Source organism: Narcine bancroftii, chromosome 12, assembly GCF_036971445.1.
Source record: "Narcine bancroftii isolate sNarBan1 chromosome 12, sNarBan1.hap1, whole genome shotgun sequence".
In the NCBI taxonomy this organism is placed as follows: domain Eukaryota; kingdom Metazoa; phylum Chordata; class Chondrichthyes; order Torpediniformes; family Narcinidae; genus Narcine; species Narcine bancroftii.
Genome location: NC_091480.1, coordinates 89,344,284 through 89,363,863, shown reverse-complemented (window position 1 = coordinate 89,363,863; position 19,580 = coordinate 89,344,284). Strand labels below are relative to the sequence as shown.

At 42.4% G+C, this 19,580-nt stretch overlaps 1 long non-coding RNA gene across 1 annotated transcript; it reads left to right on the top strand.

Annotated features, from left to right (window-relative positions):
- Positions 1-1,950: 1,950 nt before the first annotated feature.
- LOC138747268 (uncharacterized) lies at positions 1,951-14,325 on the top strand. The gene is made up of 4 exons (XR_011347398.1): positions 1,951-2,116; positions 3,038-3,168; positions 5,250-5,427; positions 13,964-14,325. It is a non-coding gene; the product is annotated as an uncharacterized lncRNA (long non-coding RNA).
- The last annotated feature ends 5,255 nt before the right edge of the window (positions 14,326-19,580 follow it).

Sequence of the window (19,580 nt, the reverse complement as noted above, 5' to 3'; positions counted from 1 at the left end):
AGGAGCACTGGAGCCGTCCAAACCAAAGAGATGAGCCAAAGGAATAGTGTGAAAGGGGAGCTTCTGACAGTCTCACTGGGCTGCTAAGTGGAATTCAGGCAGCTGAATGTGACTCTCCTGGCAGGCTTTAGCATGGGTTTCGCTGCCGAAGGCCTGACACCAGGCCAAAGGCAGACGGTTGCTGGCTTCTGGGAACCAGGTATTGGGTTATTCACGTAGGTGCAGTGGCAAGAAGGTCTCCCAACAGGGCTAGGAAACCAACTGTTTCCCAATGATTTGGAGACTTGGAACCAGTCTTTGAGGAAATACCATCTGGATACTTGGCCTCCAGCTCAGGTTTACCACTGAGTAATGTGCTGTGAGCTATGGAGATTTCAGTGGAGAAGTGAGATCCACAGCCACTCAATGTCTTAATGTCTTAATGTCTCTGTGGGGATTCTCTTTGGCTTCTCTGTCTTGTCTTATTAATGGTGCCAGATTACTTGGTTTGCATTTACAGGGCAAGCAAAGGAAAGTATCTGAAGGCATTTGTATACATGAGTATAAATTAAATCTTGATTCTTAAGCTAAGCTGGGTTACCCATGTCATAGCCACTGGCAAGACCTGGGAGCAATAGTCAAGTTTATTGTCACCTGATTGCACAAGTACAACCTGACAAAACAACATTCTCCTGTCCTCAGTGCAAAACACGCAGACACACAACCAGATATAACACACGTTGAGACAAACAATACAGACGCAGTATTCATAAGTACAAATAAATAAATAAATGTTGTTTAATGAATAATAGAGACTCGGATGGTCGTTGTGAGCAGTTCCTTTGGTGGTTCACCATTCTCACTGCCTGTGGGAAGAAGCTGTTCCTCAGCCTATTGGTGCTGGCTCTGATCCTCCTGCATCTCTTCCCCCATCGGGAAAGATGCTGCGTGAGGGATGAAAGGGGTCATCAACGATTTTGCGCGCCCTCTTCAGAAAATGACAATTATGTCGATGTCGTGCGACACATCCTTGTTGCTGACGTCCATATTCACGGGGGAAAAAAATTACTGAGAGGCAGAATGTAAAGGAACACAAAGAGATGATGAAAACTTAATATGAAGGGAAACACAGCCATGTGCATTGAATTAAAGCAACATGGTACAAGAATGGTTATGCAGCTTTCATCATTCCTTTGTAAATGGATTTGTATTATGTGCAAAGCTAGTCATCCAGCTCGTGTTAAATTTCATCACTTATTAGCAAGGCAGGTGAGAAAATTTCCCACCATGGGAAAGAAAAGCATGAAAATATTTTTTTTTCCCTCTGCATCACAGATGTGCTTCTTATTTGAGACCTGCTGTGGGCTGCCTAGGTATTCGAAACAATCTAATCTTTAAGAAATGCGAAAGAATGAAGGACAAGGTTATGGAAGAGAGCCAGGAAACAGGTCAGAGAGAGCAAATGACTGTCAAGAGGAACACGGCCGAGACCAATACAAAGACTAAAAAGTGAAAGTGTATGCTGCAAACGTCTTTGAAAAACAAATATACTTGAATCTGACAACCAAATCGTCTAATTGTGATTAGTACTGCATTGATAAACAAGCAATAACCCTGACATTAACCAGGGCTTGTCAGGAACTGCAAAGGCAGTACTCGATGTGACAATGTTGCAGAATTGTTTGAACTGTTTTATAAATGTTTGCTTAGTACAACAAGGCCGTAATATGCATCATGAGAAAAGTGCCCCGAGCTTGACAAGACACCTAGCGGTTCATTGGGCTGAGGAGCAGACTCCAGCTGAGATGCTACAGCAGTGTTTTCATCTCCTCATGGACATGATGAATGACGAAATTGGGAGATTGCAGATATTGTGGCAGGGTTTACTACACTTTGGGTTTGGTAATGGGGGTATGAAGTAACCAGTCCAGGAAGCTTCACCATTTAAATTGGTGTCTCCCAAGCCCCAGAAACAGATATTGTTGTAACTTTCTTTAAAACAGTGCTATTGAATTCTCACCAGGCTGCCACGTCTGTCTCACGGCAATTCTGCTTCTTTCCTTAGCTGTGCATCAGTAAACGGTTGCACTAAACCGTCATCCAGCTGAAGGCCCATCCGCACTTCTGCAGGCTCCAGGTAATTACTGCAAGCTGTGAGATGGGGGAGGCACGGATGTTGATAGCAATGTTCAGGAACTTAAAAAATTGGCTTTGAGTTAGTGATTCGAAACGATAAAACATTACATTCATGCCAACAAATCATGGTAATCTTTTGAATAGGCAGTCAACCTGTTATTTTTTTAAACCCAGCAGTTGGCCCGACGTCATGGATAGCAAGGACTTGCCTAAACCAGGTAAAGTCAGGCTGCAATTTTTAGACCAGAGGTGCTTTGAGGCTACGGCAAATGTAGACTAACATTTCAGAATAGAAGTGACCTCTGTGAGGAGCAGGTCCAGCCAAAAGTCAAACCCAAGAACCTGTGTGTAGTGTTGCAAGGGAAACAATGATGTCAAATCTTTAGCCAAAGTGAGAAGGCTGCGTTCAAAAACCAGATCTCACCATCTGCGCAACAAGTCTCAAACATTGTACAAGGTATCAGCCCCCCCCCCCCCACCATTATTTGTCTTTATATAAGTTCTATCAATCAGAAATTAATGTAATCCATCACACACATCCTTACGTTCACGACTCACTGCTGGAGCACACCACACTGTCCTAGCTCTAGTTGTGAGAGTGTGTCATCCAAACAATATTCTATTAACACACTCCAGTAGGAAAAGATAGTGTACCCCCAGTGACAGCCGTGGTTGGCTGCTGTTATAAGAGCTAAATCACCAGTGAGGTGATGGGATCAGGAATACACTATTGTTAGAACCATTGTTTCCAGGGTAACTGATACTGCGGCTGCTTTCTAATGGGCATTGGAGAAGATGCTGGTTCATTCGTGCCACATCCTTCTTCGCACATCTGTTCAGACTGCAGATCTTGTAAGCATCCATCTCCTTCCTCACCCCACTTCAGTCACCACACTCTTCATGCGTACCATTCTTCTTTCAGACAGCCAAGAACCCCAACATGGGAGAATAATAACTGACCGTGAGAGATAGGGAAGAATGAGGATGAGGCGACACCATCGTCCAATTTCATGGTCGCAGCCACCAGCTCAGCCACTGGAGGTTGACTCAGAGGTAAGATTTACTAAATAGTGAAACACTGATGCTGGCTCCAAATTTCTGTGGCCAAAGTGGGTTGAAAGGCCGTAGAAACTGGGCAGTCATATTTTCTACCACAGAATAAGTGGTAAGCCCCATGAGGAACATTCTCCAACAGGAGCTGGAGTTTCATCTCCACTGATGCATTATTGTAGGGAAGGTAGTCAGATCCTAAAGGGGCCATTTCCATTGTATCCAATCGCACATAGCATTTAAAGCTACAAAAAACAGGGGGAAGCTCAATGCAACCTTTAGTGCTTGTAGCCAGCTTACCCCATATGACTTATTGTCCTAAGGAGGCCCACTATGGCAGGGAAGTATCAGGATAACTCAGAGATGCAGAGATACAAAAAAGTTAAAAAAAAAGCTGCAAGCAATATTTAAGCAAGATAAAATGATTGCACTAAATATTTTGACGATTGGAATGCGAGTCTATCAAATATTGTGATCAAAGCTTTCAGTCAGAATGGCGACTCTTTAATTCATGTAACAATGAGCATCTCAGAGGGTTGTGACTTTTAAAAATTATTTTACGACAGTCAATCACCCGATGTGGTCGGTGAAATTCCAGTTTGAAGGAGATCAAAAGTACAATGCGGGTCATGGGGTATCATCACTTGGCACTTTAGCTATTGCATAAAGATGATGTGGCTATTGACCAGAAATGCCCAGTCCTATTTCACGAAGGTTATAGTTTCACCCAGAGATGATTGTAGCACATGCTCTACGTGCAAACATGATATAGAAGGTGGCAGCCTTGAGAAAACATGAACTCTGCAATGCAATGTTTCCATGAGGGTAAAAAAAAGGCCTGCAGGAAAAATGGAAAACACAGGCGTCAGCTTTCTGGTGGGAGAGGTCATGCACAAGTTCTGTAGCCATGGGCTCAGATCTGAAGTAAATAGAGTGCTCAATGGAAGAAGATTGACTGGATGCACAATTGAATGTTCGTGCATTGACTGGAGGGTGCACTGGGGAGTCCAACACCAAACCTGCTCAATGCTCCACAGAAACCATGAAACCCATCCTTTCTTGCATACAATCATGAACACCAATCATGGAAACCAGAGAAAATATTGTCTCATTTTCCATGAGATGAAGTAACGTGCTGCTACACTGGGAGCTCAGACATCTATCTCATGATGTATTCAAAACACTTCACAGCATATACCAGGGCCCAGCAATCTGTCAACTAACAATTTACAAGATTCCAGATGGATTTCTTGCTCTGTTAAACCTTTAATCAGCGTGGCAGGATTTCCCTCCTTTCCTTGCAGCTCACTAGCACCCATCCTGCTGTTAGTCAGTCAAGGTTGACAGCTGCCCTTTATCTGCAATCCTAAATCACACAGTTTTTCCCCAGAGCTGACCAATATCATCATCCAAGACCATTAGTACCGTCCTGCATCATATAAAATCCATGTTTCGCTTCCGCCAATAGGCAGTGAAAGTGGACTGACACAAATTAGGAGCCAGGAATCAGAAAGTAACCTTTCAGATCTAGCTGGGAGCATGCAGGGACATATCAAGAGAATTTTGCCAATGTGACTTGGACTCCAGTGTAGGTGTTGCAGTCCTAAACTCAAATACCCTGCCATTAGCCATATGCAAGCTCTGAGGCCATACTCCACTGGAGCACCAGGGCTTGTAGTGGCATGTGGAAAAAAGAGCACAAAATATATGCACAGGGGACATAGTTAATGACTGCATTCAAATTGACACATCTCATTGATCAATTTGTTTTGGAATGTTTACCTTACCTTGATTGGACCATGGATTTCTGCCATATGTCAATATATGCTTATTCTGTCCATACTTGGCAGTGTTAGCATTTCAAGTGCTGAAGTACTTTTAGCTAGGAAGCCCCATATTTCAGGTTATAAAATAAAAAGCAATCATAGCTAAGGGTCCTATGCGGCTGAATTTAAGGCCCATTATCATTTTCATTCGCGATGAATCCACCAAGTAATAAATTCTTTTTTCCCACCAGGATAATCAGAACTGAAAAATTTATTCATGAGCATTTCCTCAACGAACCTATGCCTTTTTTTTTGCAGGGACTTGGAGCGGAAAATAAGTCATAAAGACTTGGCTAATCCATTTCAGTACATTTGCCTCATAAAGACTTGTGCACGTCACAATCCCTTCCAAGAGGCAGCAGAAGAAAATTCAGAACTGGAACATATGAGAGCGCATCAAGTGAACTCTGTCAACGTGGCTTGGACATTAATGCAGGTTTGAATTCTACCCTGGCAGTTCACCTCTCTCTCCTTTCTTTTCTTCTTTTTTCTTTGGCTTGGCTTTGCGGACGAAGATTTATGGAGGGGTATGTCCACGTCTGCTGCAGGCTCGTTGGTGACTGACAAGTCCGATGCGGGACAGGCAGGCACGGTTGCAGCGGTTGCAATGGAAAATTGGTTGGTTGGGGTTGGGTGTTGGGTTTTTCCTCCTTTGTCTTTTGTCAGTGAGGTGGGCTCTGCGGTCTTCTTCAAAGGAGGTTGCTGCCCGCTGAACTGTGAGGCGCCAAGATGCCAAGGTTGGAGGCGAGATCAGCCCACTGGCAGTGATCAATGTGGCAGGCACCAAGAGATTTCTTTAAGCAGTCCTTGTACCTCTTCTTTGGTGCACCAGTCTCGGTGGCCAGTGGAGAGCTCGCCATATAACACGATCTTGGGAGGCAATGGTCCTCCATTCTGGAGACGTGACCCACCCAGCGCAGTTGTGTCTTCAGCAGCGTGGATTCGATGCTTGCAGACTCTGCCAGCTTGAGTACTTCGATGTTGGTGATGAAGTCACTCCAATGAATGTTGAGGATGGAGCAGAGACAGAGCTGATGGAAGCGTTCTAGGAGCCTTAGGTGATGCCGGTAGAGGACCCATGATTCGGAGCCGAACAGGAGTGTGGGTATGACAACAGCTCTGTACACGCTGATCTTTGTGTGTTTCTTCAGGTGGTTGTTTTTCAAGACTCTTTTGTGTAGTCTTCCAAAGGCGCTATTTGCCTTGGCGAGTGTGTTGTCTATCTTGTTGTCGATCCTTGCATCCGATGAAATGGTGCAGCCGAGGTAGGTAAACTAGTTGACCATTTTGAGTTCTGTATGCCCAGTGGAGATGTGGGGGATTGGTAGTCATGGTAGGGAGCTGGCTGATGGAGGACCTCAGCTTTCTTCAGGCTGACTTCCAGGCCAAACACGCACAGGCTGGGCCAGGGACGAGCCCCAAGTCTGCGCCCCACCAGAGCGGCCTGCATGGGGAACCTCCGGGGTGTTTTGCAAGGCATGGGAAAGGTTGTGGTCCTGTGTGTTCCTGCCCACTTGACCCTGCGTTGTACAGCCAGGCGTGGAAGAAATCGAGCCGCCTGTCCAGGGACTCCGGGGCCCAGCAGGAGGGGCAGAAGAAAGCTCGCCCACACCGCTAGCACTCAGCCGCGGCAGGAGTAAACGCACACAGGCCGATTCCAGGGCGCACCACTCCATAACTGTGGACAGCGGTCGTAGATCTCCAGATATGGTTCGACCTAAAAGGGGAGGCAGGCCTCTTCATCCCGGTTAAGCAACCTGCATAGGAGAAGGACACTCTCTCCTTTACCCCAGCTCTATATCCACAGAGCCAAACCACCCTCCCCCAATCAGTTCTTTCCTTTCCTCTCCATATCCTATCAAAACCTTTTGTTTGTTGGTCCATACTCCTCCCTGCCCTTTGTCTTAATTCAGGTGTCTCCCTGCCCTTTCTCTTAATTCAGGTGTCTGCCTGCCTTTTGCTCATACCTTGAAGAAAGGCTCAGACCCAAAACATCAGTTCTACATCTGTACATCCAATGGATGCTGCAAGACCTCCTGAGTTCCTCCGGCATTGCTCTGTTTTTATTACAGACTTTCGCGTTTCACTAACTGCATTGCAAGCCACTTAAAAAAAAAATCTAAATGTTAAATTTACACATGCAGCACGGTAACAGGCCCTTCCAGCCCACAAGCCAGTGCTACCCAACTACACCCAATTAACCTACATTCCCCATACGTTTTGGAGGGTGAAACCGGGGCATCCAGAGGAAACCCACGCAGACATGGGGAGAACAGTCCAAGCTCCTTACGGACTGCGCGGGAATCGAACCCGAGTCACTGTCGCTGTGACAGCATTGCACTAACCCCTATGCTAACCGCGCTGTACCATCTGGTGATGATCTCCCATATCAAAATTGATCGCAATTACAAACAAAGAGAATGAAAAGAATAAAAAAGAAATGGAGTCAATGTGGTAAAAGGATCAATGAGCAAAAGGAAATCAGGGAAGGCCTGGAATCTAATGGAGAAGAAGACAGATTAAAGTGAAGACAGTACTGAATGAAGGACAGAGAAGTGAATTTTTAAAAGGATGGTAAAAATAAAATTGCTAATTGTGCCTAATGCAGCAACTTTCTAAGTCTGTTTAATCTTACATCCTTTTATTCTGCTATTTCTTTGGATGCTGCGTGTCAAGCACCTTGGATAAATCAAAAAAGAAAAAAAAAATCCATTCATCGAGTGATTAAAGAAATCTGAAACCGGAGCCGTCTTGAATACATAACACTGGGGGTTTTCATCTCTGTGAACTCCATGACATGCGGTGCAGAGATCTACGCCTACAAATACTGTACACAACAGGCAATGTTGGAAAAGATTCAGCGAAGGAACTACAGTAATCCTCTTCCTCCACCCCCCATTTATAGGATGCATTTATGCTGTGGAAGAGGAAGTCTAAAATACAGTAGCTGGGATATGTCTGATCCATTGTTTGATCTGCACAATTGGAATTTTGCTTCTCGTATAACAGAATATTGATTTTCTACTGCTGGTTAATCTTTTGCCCACAAAATCAAAAGACTCAAAATCAACACACTGTCAGCATTTCCTCATCAATGTTCTGGAAGATGCATTTCCCCCTCAATTGTTGGGCTTGAATTGATTACATCTGCTGTCTTATTCACAGAGTAATGAGCGCAATTTGCTTCCAAAATATCATCCAGAGTTGATGAATGAGATTTTTGGCATCTGGCACTTATCATTGCCCTGTTACATATGTTAAAAAGACATGTCCCTCTCTCCTTTTCTCTGAAAAGACCCGGAACTGGGTGCTGGGAGTGAAATTTAACCAAAGTGAAAAGGAAGAAAGATCAGTAGAAAGCCTGGAAGAAAAATTGGCATTTTTGCTTGCAAAACCTAGTCATTGTTGTTTAAAAAAAATGTACACAATTTAATGGAATATTTTGACCTCTTCATGAAATAGGATGCTGGTCTAGGTAAAACCTTGTATTTAAACAAAGCCTGCTGAGTTAAAACCTGAAACCCATGTCCCCTTTGTGGAGGTGCCATGAATTCTTGTTCACCTTTAAAAAGAAATCCTGTTTTAAATATTTTTGTAAAGGTACTGTTGGTAAATTCATTCACTGACAATTTTTTTCAACGATTTTCACAACCCCAGGACACAGTGAACTGAGGGGACAAATTTATAATGATTTTCAGTCAATCTTGACATTTTAAAGTTCTTTTCCACAATCTATCGGTTTAGTATAGTAATCCTTTCTTAACTGTATGGATTTTCAAAAATAATATATTATATAATTAACTCATAAAAGTACATAAATGCAGTTTAAAACTAAAAGCAGTCTGGAGTCTACACGTGCAGAAGGAGATTCAGAAATCTGGCTGCGTTCCCTTTTCCATAAGGTGTGCTATTGTAATCTTTACAAAGGAAATTGTCACAGAATTGGAGATTTGAAGTAAACCAACTTTTAATGCAATACAGGGGCTTAATCTCTTTTTCCAAAATCCTTGGGTCCAGACGCTTGTCAGATTTTGGAATTTTTTGGATAACAGAATAATATTAAAACGGCAATACTTTTTAAGTAATTGTGGGGGGGTGGGGGGGGTTGGTTGGCTTGGCAGCTTTGGAAGGCGAGGGTGGTAAATGAAGTGAGATAAAGATAGACCGCTCTCACCCCGCTTGCCCACCTGAGTTGCGCTGCCACTCTCTCCCCACTCACTCGCCCACCCGAGCCACTCTCTCCCGGCTCGCCCGCCCGAGTCGTGCTGCTCTCCCCGCTCACCCGCCCGAGTCATGCTGCCACTCTCTCCCCTCTTGATCACCTGCCTGAGCCGCGCTGCTGCCCTCTCCCAGCTCACCCACCTGAGTCGCGCTGCTGCTCTCTCCCTGAGCCGCTCCCTCTGTCAATTACCCTTTCAGCAGGGGTTGTTGAAATGCTGCTTGAGGACAATCCCTGTATTTTTAAGTAAGACGAACAGTAAAACTTCAAGCTTAAACTGGCTCAAACTAAGATAAACACCTGATAATATACTGTACATGCAGTAAAAAAATTGTTTGGTTTTCGGGTTTTGGAATTACGGATAAAGGGATAAGCACCTGTATTCTGAAAATGTCTCAGTAACATCATAACTCTAGTGAAACATGAAAATCTGTAGACACCATGGTTGAAGTAAAAATGTGATGCTGGAGAAACTCAGCAGGTCAAACTGTGTCCTTTATATAGCAAAGGTGAAAATACATAACTGACATTTTGGGCTTGAGCCTTCATCAAATTATACCTTGATGAAGGGCTCGAGCCCAAAACATTGGTTATGTATTTTTACCTTTCCAATGTAAAGGACACTGTTTGACCTGCTGAGTTTCTCCAGCATCGCATTTTAGTTTAACATCATAACTCTACTGAGTTGCAAGTGGGTTTTTTTTAATGTTTTTTTAAAAATTCATAATTACTGCTGAAGAACTTTTCTGGAGTTTGAGATAATTTTATTTGAATGATTTGTATGTCATTCCAAAATAAAAAGAAATCAATATTTTTAAAATTGTAAAAATTATTCTTTGCAAATGATATTTCAATTTTAAGCTAACCTGTTAGAAGGGGGAGTAGTACACCTCAGTAACAAACCCTTCAGTCCAACACATCCATGCAGATCATTTTGCCCATCTATGCAAATCCTGTTCAAGCTGCGAGAAATTCTCAGCAAGGAGAGGTGTCAGAGAAGGACATAATTCAGTAAAGTGGCAACAGACTACTTCCGATACACTTCATTTGTTATTGCCAGAAAACAGCGAGTGTACAGCTTCACCAGGCCTGCATGTTTCACGGTGTTGAGAGTAGTGCATTTTAATAGAGAGATGTACTGCATCTGGAAGTGATTTCATTCCCTTAACATCTAGCAGGTGTATGATCATGCCCAGTGGATCAAACTGGTTATACTCATCATCAAGAGAGCATTTATTTTACAGCAGCCTATTCTGGAACAGAATGTACATGACAAACAATATGGGTGACTCAGTTAGCGTAGCAGTTAGTACAACTCCAGTGAGCGGAGTTGGAATCCGGCACTGTCTACAAGGAGTTTTTATGTTCTCCCTGTGTCTGTGTTGGTTTCCTCCAGGTGCTCTGGTTTCCTCCCACCATTCAAAACGCACAGGGTTGTAGGTCAATTGGATGTAATTGGGCGGCACGGGCTCGTGGGTCAAAAGGACCTGTTACTGTGCTGTATGTGTGCCTCATTTTTTTAACATTTAATTTAATTTTAAAACCTTTCCTATGACCACATGGCTCCTGAGCCTAGTGTGTATCAAAAGTACAAATATTAGCATGTTTGCAATCAGTGCTGCACTGTTATATGGGATCTAATTAAATCAGAGCAATGTATTCGCAAAACCTTAGGGCAGTTGACAAAGATTGCAACATAATTTTGATCGGTTGGCCAGGTGGGCAGAAGAATAGTTGATAGAATTTAATAGTGAGATACGTAAGGTGTGTAATGAGGGTAGGACCTACACAGTGAATTAGTAGGGATCTGGGGTATGTTATAGAACAGGGATGGGCAACCTTTCACCATGTGTGGGCCGGATGGTATGTCAGTGGTTGAACAGCGGACCGCACTGATGCTACCATAAATGAAATAAATACTGAAACACAGACATTATGTAATTTAAGTTTTTGATTGTCGCTGCTTGAAGTACGTAATGTACAATGTATGAACATAACTGACAATAATTTATCCAAAAAACAATCCACAGAAAAGGTTCAAGCAACGAGATCAACCGTATTCCTTCCAAAAATCTACGATGATGCATTTCAGGTCAGGGAAGGCATCTTCAAATCTGGAAATGCACCAAAAATCATGAGTTAGTCATTAAAATAAAAACATAAAAGTCAAAAAGAAGAAAAATGAGTCACAATGAAAAGAAAACAATTAACCCCAAACCAGACAGCAGCTCAATCAGTGGAAAACTTGAGGTTGTTTGTTAGAAACATAGAAAGATAGATGCAGGAGTAGGCCATTCAAGCCTACACTGCCTTTCAATATGATCATGGCTGATCAGTACCCAGTTCCTGCCTTCTTCCCATACCCCCTGATCCCCTTAGCCACAAGGGCCAAATATGACCTACTCTTAAATATTGACAAGGAATCGGCTTCAACTACTTCCTGTAGCAAAGAATTCCACAGATCCACCACCCTCTTGGAGAAGAAACTTTTCCTCATCTCAGTCCTAAAAAACTTCCCCCTTATCCTTAAACTGTGGCCCCTGGTTCTGGTTTCTCCCAGCATTGGAAACAACCTTCTTGCATCTAGTCTGTCTAAACCCTTAGGAATTTTATGTTTCTATAAGATCCTCCCTCAATCTTCTAAATTCCAGAGAATACAAGCCTAGTCTATCCAACCTCTCTTTATATGCAAGTCCTTCAATCCGTGGTATCAGTCTAGTTGTTTGAAAGCATTTTGATATTGGGTGACATTATTGTTGATGCCAATAGCAAGATATCATCTCAAAGAGTTGTGCTATTAATCTTAGCACCAGTAAAACTAATACAAGCAGGAGTGATAAAATCATCCTTTGCTGGATATAAATATTTTCAGACAGGCTTTTTGGAGAGCTGCAAACTGTCATTTAAACTTGGTTGCTTTTAAATAATTCTTCAAAGAGTTCAGGAGTTTTAAAAACAATCATTAACAATTATTTTGTTGCAATACTGCGGACATAAATAAATTTGTTGAATTCAGTATCTTGAATCTTTCTCAGCATAAGCTATTGTGTATTCCTCTCAACTTGTGCCTTTGATCCAGATCTTCCACTTTAATTTCTCTGCACTCTAAGGTGTGTTTTGAACTACAAATATGTGAGGTAAATCCCAATTTGCTTTGTGCTAAATGAGTTTTGCTTGCAGCCAGAGATGCATGAAGGAACATCACAGCGTTCCACAAATGAACATCTGGCTTTGCACTTTTTTGAGCAGCTCAGGGAATTGGCAAGAGGGGGTAGCGGGAGAGAGGGGGCTCGGGGGGGGGAGGGGAGAGAGGGGAGCAGGGTGAGGTGGCAGCTCAGGGAGTGGGAAGAGTGGGTGGGTGGCAGCGGCGGTGGCTCAGGGGAGGGAGTACTCCCAAAGTTTTGCCCCATTGGCCGCCTGGTTCCACATTCAGTGGTGGGTGAGTGGCCTGGAACCAAGAATGGAACAAGTGGCCACTGCTGCAAAGCTTGTCTCAGGCCCACCTTGAGGGCAAAGCGAGTTCGCAGGAGCGCCAGGGTGAGTTATGTATCCAGGGGCAGAAAGAGATATGGTTATAGCGATGTGGAGAGGTTTTAGTGAATATTCCAAGTGAACCCAGTCATTTTGCTGCCCGGTTCATGACCCCGAAGCAATGGAGGGCATTTATATAGTCACAAAGTATTTCCTTTGCTGAGGAATGTTTCATCTACGTGCACAGTCCTCAGTGCCACCAATGACAAAGGCTGACAGTTTAGTGCAGCAAATGGTGTATGTTGGAGGGGCTGAGGGTGATCGGGTGAACTCACTGGGTTGCAGGCCGGATAAATTTGTATCATGGGCCGGATCTGTCGCGGGGCCCATAAGTTGCCCACCCCTGTTGTAGGGCATAGGAATCCAGAAGTATAGGTGCATACTACCTTGAAAGAGACGTCACAGATAGATGATAGGGTGGTCAAAAAGGTTTTTGGCAAATTGGCCTTCATCGGTGAGAATATTAAGTATGGAAGTTGGGAGGTCATGTTGCAGTTATGTAAGATGTTGGTGAAGCTTCATTTAAAATATTTTGCTCAGTTGATATCAAGCAGGAGAGGGTGACAATTTATGAGGATGTTGCCAGGTCTCAGAGGCCAGAGCTCTAGGGAGAGGTTGAACAAGCTCAGGCTTTATTCCTTGGAGCACAGAAGGATGTGGGTTGATCTCATAGAAGTATACAAAATCAAGAGAGGAATAGATTGGGTGAATGCAGATAGTCTTTTGGTCAGAGCAGGAGAATTGGTAACCAGAGGACTTAAGTTTAAGGTGAGTGAGAAGAAATTCCTCATCTACTCCTACGATAATACACTGTGTTGGGAGAGCTTCTCTCATCCGTTTTCCTGTATCTTTCTTCTTGGCCACTTCTTGCATCAGGGCTTTGACTTCAACATTGGAAAAGCATAGAGCCTGCTTCCTATTTGTGACCAAACCACATTTGGCACAACATTCACTCCTCCTCGATTTTAAACCCACAATATACCTCCCATTGAAGAGATGCTGGCCAATTTCAGACATGTCAGGTTGAGTTAAATTGGTGCTTGCTACATCGGAAATGGGGACACTTCGCTAAGTTAGTGGTTGATATTGGCTTGATGATATAATAATGAAGAGGTAGCTTGAAGCTTATATGCTTTCTGCACCAGCATGAGATGATCGCACAATATAATCTCTGTGTTCATTTTCCTCCAATCTAATTTATCCTTCTATATTTCTGCCTTAGGAAAAAAGCCCGAAAATTGTTAGGCTGAAGTATCACTGGGAGCATATCAGGTCACATGTCCATTGACAGTAAAGGAAAATTGCACAGTGGGTGATTCATGTAACAACTATCATTACTTATCTGTCCATCAGTTCCAAATCTCAATCTGTAGGCATCCAAGCAACCTGTTTTTACTACCCTCAAATGTCATTAAGTGGATTGTTCACACACAGAAGAAAAATGGAGAAGTGCTTCCTTATGAACAACATGTCACCTTTATGTTGAGGATCGTCAGCGATTGGAGATTCATGATAAAATGACCAAAATACATGTTATGAAATTATCTTACTTCTCAAGCATCGTTATGTATTTGTAAAATAAATATTCAGCTGTTCTTTGTATATCTGTAAAACTTTTACAAAGTATGATTTTTTATGAAATAAAGTTACAAATCTTATTCATATAAATCCATTTGATTCAAAATTATTGCCATGTAATAAAACTGAAAATGTGTATTGCAAAAAATTTCCTTTAGTCTACTGTAAACATTCGCTATCAGCAAAAATCGCCCAGTGCCCCTTACAGCAAGGAAAAGAAAGAGCTGCAAAGAAGAGTTCTCCCAGTGTTCCATGGATTCACCTCCAGCGCTTCTGCACCCTCTGTGCAGCCACACAGCCTTCAGCAACCCGAGCTCCAGATGCACACGTCTGGAAATCTCCATCATGCTCGGCACCCTCTCGCTCCCCGGTTCCGATACCTGGTGCCCCTTCAGCCACTCTCGAGCCGCAGTCCGCAGACTGGTGGGCGCTCCTTGACTGCATTCACCAGCAGCTCGCCGCCTGTGTGGGCTCCTCACCTCGAGTCGTCGACAGCCCGCCGCCTGCGTGTTGTTCAGCAGCAGAGCCCCTCACTGGTTCACCGCCGTGGTCACTGTTCCATAGGTCCTTTCCTCTGTTTCTCCTTCTCGGATGGGGGTGGGGGGGTGATTTATCCATTTTCTGGTGCCCTGCTTCCCGGAGTTTTGGTTTGACCCATCTGTGCAGATTTATTGGGAGAAATATTCACTTTCTGATCCTTAATATGACATAAAATAAACCCCTTAGAATATTTAAGCCATCTCAACTGCTTTGCAGACAGCCTTTTCTTTGCTAAAGAGAATACTGTACACACATGAAATTATGTGGCTTCATTTTGTCAAGAAGTATAGGGTTGCATCTGTACTTGTTGATAAAAGTGCTAATGAACGTCCATAGTAATGAGAGACAGGAGATAAAGCAGGGAAGATCTGAAAATGGAAAGAAAATGTAATTTTAAATGTAAGTAACAAGATGCTCCTTAAGCAGGGAAAGCAGTCGGCTTCTCGATCTACCTCTTGCTTTTAGATTTATTGCAGCTTTGGAGCATATAACAATTTTCATGCTCATTTTGTGCAAGTTCAGGTTAAACCCTTTAAACAGAGAAACTGTATTCTTCCCACTTCTGCAAATATTAAAGTAGCCTTTGTTGCATAATGGTCCATGTGTGGAAGCAAAACCAAACTCAGACACTACTCTACATGCACAATGGAGTTCCTTTTACATTTGCTTCCATTCAGACCAAATGACTGCCTAATGTAGGGTGAAAGCACAGAAATGTCTCACAACATCCATCAGAGATAGATATGTAACTGGCCTGAAATGTTGGTGTTAAATCTTTACCTTGCGAGACCGGCTGAGTACCTCCAGTATTTCTGCGTTTTTTTACTACAAACACTACCTCTACAGACTTTCCTGCCGCACTCTAATGCAGGGTAAGGTACAGGTGCAGAATGCACACCTTCCACCTTGTGTGTGGATCCAGGTCCTCCATGAGACATAATTTGCGGGTTGTGCATCTTTCATTTGTTCTCCTGCCACAGGACAAAACGGACTGTTGAAGAGATCCTACCACCATTGCATCTTATCATGTAAATATGTTCAAAACCCAGCAACGAAAGCATTGTTGACATAATCATGACTGAAAAAGGTATCAGTTTTGTAAGGTAGAGCAGTCTTTACAGATATCTGAAAGCCCTTTCCAGCTAATTTGGTATTATTTTTAAAGTGCAGACACTGTTCTAATATAGGAATTGTGGCAGCTGGTTTGCATTCAGGGAACTTCAGCAAACAGCAAAATGGTTATAGCCAGATAATTTTATTGAATATCTCAGTTTTTATAATGTTGGAAATATTAATACCAAAATACAATTGTTCCTTACTTGAGGACTAATGGTTTTCATCTTTATCCAGTGACTCTGTGATCTGAATATTACAATATTAAACCCTAAAGGAAAACCAAGTGCAATAATTTACTTACCGTGTTTATGTATTCAATTAACTCTTCTTCTCTTCAGTATCCGAATTTCCTCATTTTGTAGCTGGTTCATTTAGATTAGGAGCAGGTGCTTTATGATGACCACTGCTAGGTTAATGATTCCATTATGAATTGCCCCCTGTTGCTAAGATAATGAACCCAATACACCTTAGCAACGGGGAATAGTTAAGGATGTCACAGTGAAAATTTGTTCATTTCTGAACAGTTTGCTGTTATTTCTGTGATAAAGTGATATTTATTTGAGGAAAAAAAACCTATTATTAGCATTTGGCTCAGTTCTGACACCATTAATAGTTAGAATTTTTTTTAAAAATTGTTAATATGGGCATGGAATCATGTTGCTGATGGTTGACAGTTCAACTTGAAATTTAATGATTGTTTTTTTTTAGTATTTCATCAGGCTTTTATGTGATTGTCACCGTTCTTGTGCCAGGACAGCCAGTAGAGCCATATTCTTTCATCCTATCACATTATCATCCCTGCTGATCCTTGAACAGTACTGAATACAATTTCACAAACCCTCGTTCAAATGACTAGCACTTTGCATGTGATCCCTGACCTAGATAGGCCACATCACTGGGTCTATAATATCAGACAATAAGAAATAGGAGCAACAGTAGGCCCTTTGGCCCTTCATCCCTGTTCTGCCATAGCTGATCTGAAGATTGGCTCATCTCCCATATTCCTTAATTCCTTTACTAGGTAAAAATCTATCTAACCTTACCTTAAATATATTTACTGAGGTAGAATCCTCTGCTTCAAAGGGCAGCAAATTCCATAGATTCACCACCCTTTAGAAAAAGCAGTTCCTCCTCATCTCTGTCCTAAATTTACAATCCTGAATCTTGAAGCTATGTCCCCCCCACTCCCCCCCCCCACCCCCGGCCCCCAGTTCTGGTCTCCTCCACCAATGAAAACAACTTAACTACCTCTATCTTATAAATGCTTTTCATGATTTTGTATGTTTCTGATCCCCTCTTATTCTTCTAAATTCTAGCAAGTTCCATCCCAGATGACTCAATATCTCTATCCCATTCTTATTTGAAGTTCAACAAGAACAAAAATCAGGTCAGTGAATATTGAGGCTTATTACATGGCCATCCTGAGAACAGGGTCAATAACTGGCAATATATAGTGGATAACTCAAAATTAGACACTTGGTATCTCTATGGCTCACTTGCATGCTGGACACTTGCTTCATCCACTAAAGAGGGAGATCAACAAAGATGTTGACTAACTTAATGCTTGTGTGCTATTTTGTAGTCTACATGATGGTGCCACCCAAGATGTCTCAGCATAAAATTAGTGTTATATGGAAATCTAGTGCCAGAATTTAAATTTACATTCAGACATATAGCATAGTAACAGGCTATTTCGGCCAACAAGGCCGTGCTACCCAATTAACCGACACCACCCCCCCCCCCCTCCCTGGTACGTTTCAAATGGCGGGAGGAAACTGGAGTCCCTGGGGAAAATCCACACAGACATAGGAAGTGCGTACAAACTCCTTACAAACAGCATGGGATTCGAACCCTGGTCCAAATTACTGGTGCTACAACGGAGTTGAACTAACTGCTATTCCAACCATGCTACCCTAAATTGAAGGCACTTGACTTGAATCAAGTACATTTTTCGAACTTCATTCCTGTACCCATAAAGTAATGTTGGGACTCTGTTAAGCCACTGCTTCCAGCATAAGTAATGAAGAATTACCCCTTAAAGGCAGTGCAAAAAAAATGTACAGAACATTCACATGTAAATGAATAAAGAAATATAAACAAACTGACTATGCAAAACAGAGAGGAAAAAATAATCATTAAAGCGCAAAAGTAAAGCGCTGAAAAATGTAGTGGACGCAGCCCAGGTCATCACAGACAAAACCCTCTTTACCTTCGAGAACATCTACAGGGAACGCAGCCGTCGGAGAGCAGTAGCAATCAACAAGGATCCACATCACCCAGCACACGCTCTGCTCCTACTTCCACCTCAAGAAAGACATGCACCACCAGCTTCAGGAACAGGTGCTACCGCTCCACCATCAGAATCCTCAACAATAAACAATATGGGACCCATTTAAGGACTCTTATTTTTGCACTTTATTGATTTTTTTTGCTTTGCTTACGTTTATTTATTTGTTAACATTTGTACATTGAGTACAGTTCTTCTTTGCATTACCAGTAAGTGGTAATTCTCTCTCTCCTGCAGGAAAAATAATTACAAGCCTGTACGTGATGTCATGTATAGTATGTACTCAGACAATAAATCTGAAATATGAAATGCACTTGGGATGACTTGGTCAGATAATGATTAGCAGTTAACAACCTATGTAAATCCTCCTGATATTGTACTAACAGAAGGTCAATTTGAGACTGATTTTTTTTAAAATTAATTGGAAATTAATAATTTAAATTAGCATTTCATCTTCAAGTTCCGTATTTTGGAACTCTCATTCTGTAGAGCAACTGATTATGGAGTTTCTTTCAGTCACTCCTCATGTAGCTGTCAGCCCGAAACACCGACAATTCTCTTTCACCGTACAGATGCTGGTCAACCTCCAGCGGCTTGGTTGCTTTTGCTCCAGATGCCATCATCTGCATCTCCTACTGCCTGTATGAAGTACCTCCGTCGACATGATCTACCGGGATCGTTGTCTGAGAGGGCGCGCAAAACCGTTAAGCACACAGCATCTATCAGCTACCCTCAACATGAAAGAGACACAGAAGTATCAGCGCCAGAATAACCAGGATGAGAAACAGCTTCTTTCTATCTGCGGTGAGACTGGTGAATGACTGATGCCTACTCGTAGGGGTAATTCTGCCTAAAAGGAATCTCAGGGTTGTATGTGATGTCATGTTTGTACGCTGACAATAAATCTGAAATCTACTTCATTACTTATGCTGTTGATGCTGGAAGCAGTGGCTTAACAGAGTCTCAACATTACTTTATGGGTACAGGAATGAAGTTCGAAAAATGTACTTGATTCAAGTCAAGTGCCTTCAATTTAGGGTAGCATGGTGTCCAGCATACAATCCCACATAGCTTCTCCCATTATTTAACAATATTTATTTATTTTTATATACATACTGCATACTTACAAGCGATTTACGTGTGTCCATATTTTTATACCAAGGATGAAAGTATGCTGTTTCATCCAATTGTACTTCATAATTGTATGATAATAATAAACTTGAACCAGTAAGTTAGTTTATTGTTTTTCAACATTGTTCAAATCATTTTCCATCCTCCATTGAATAAAGATTAAATCCCAATTGAGAGGAAGGAGGTG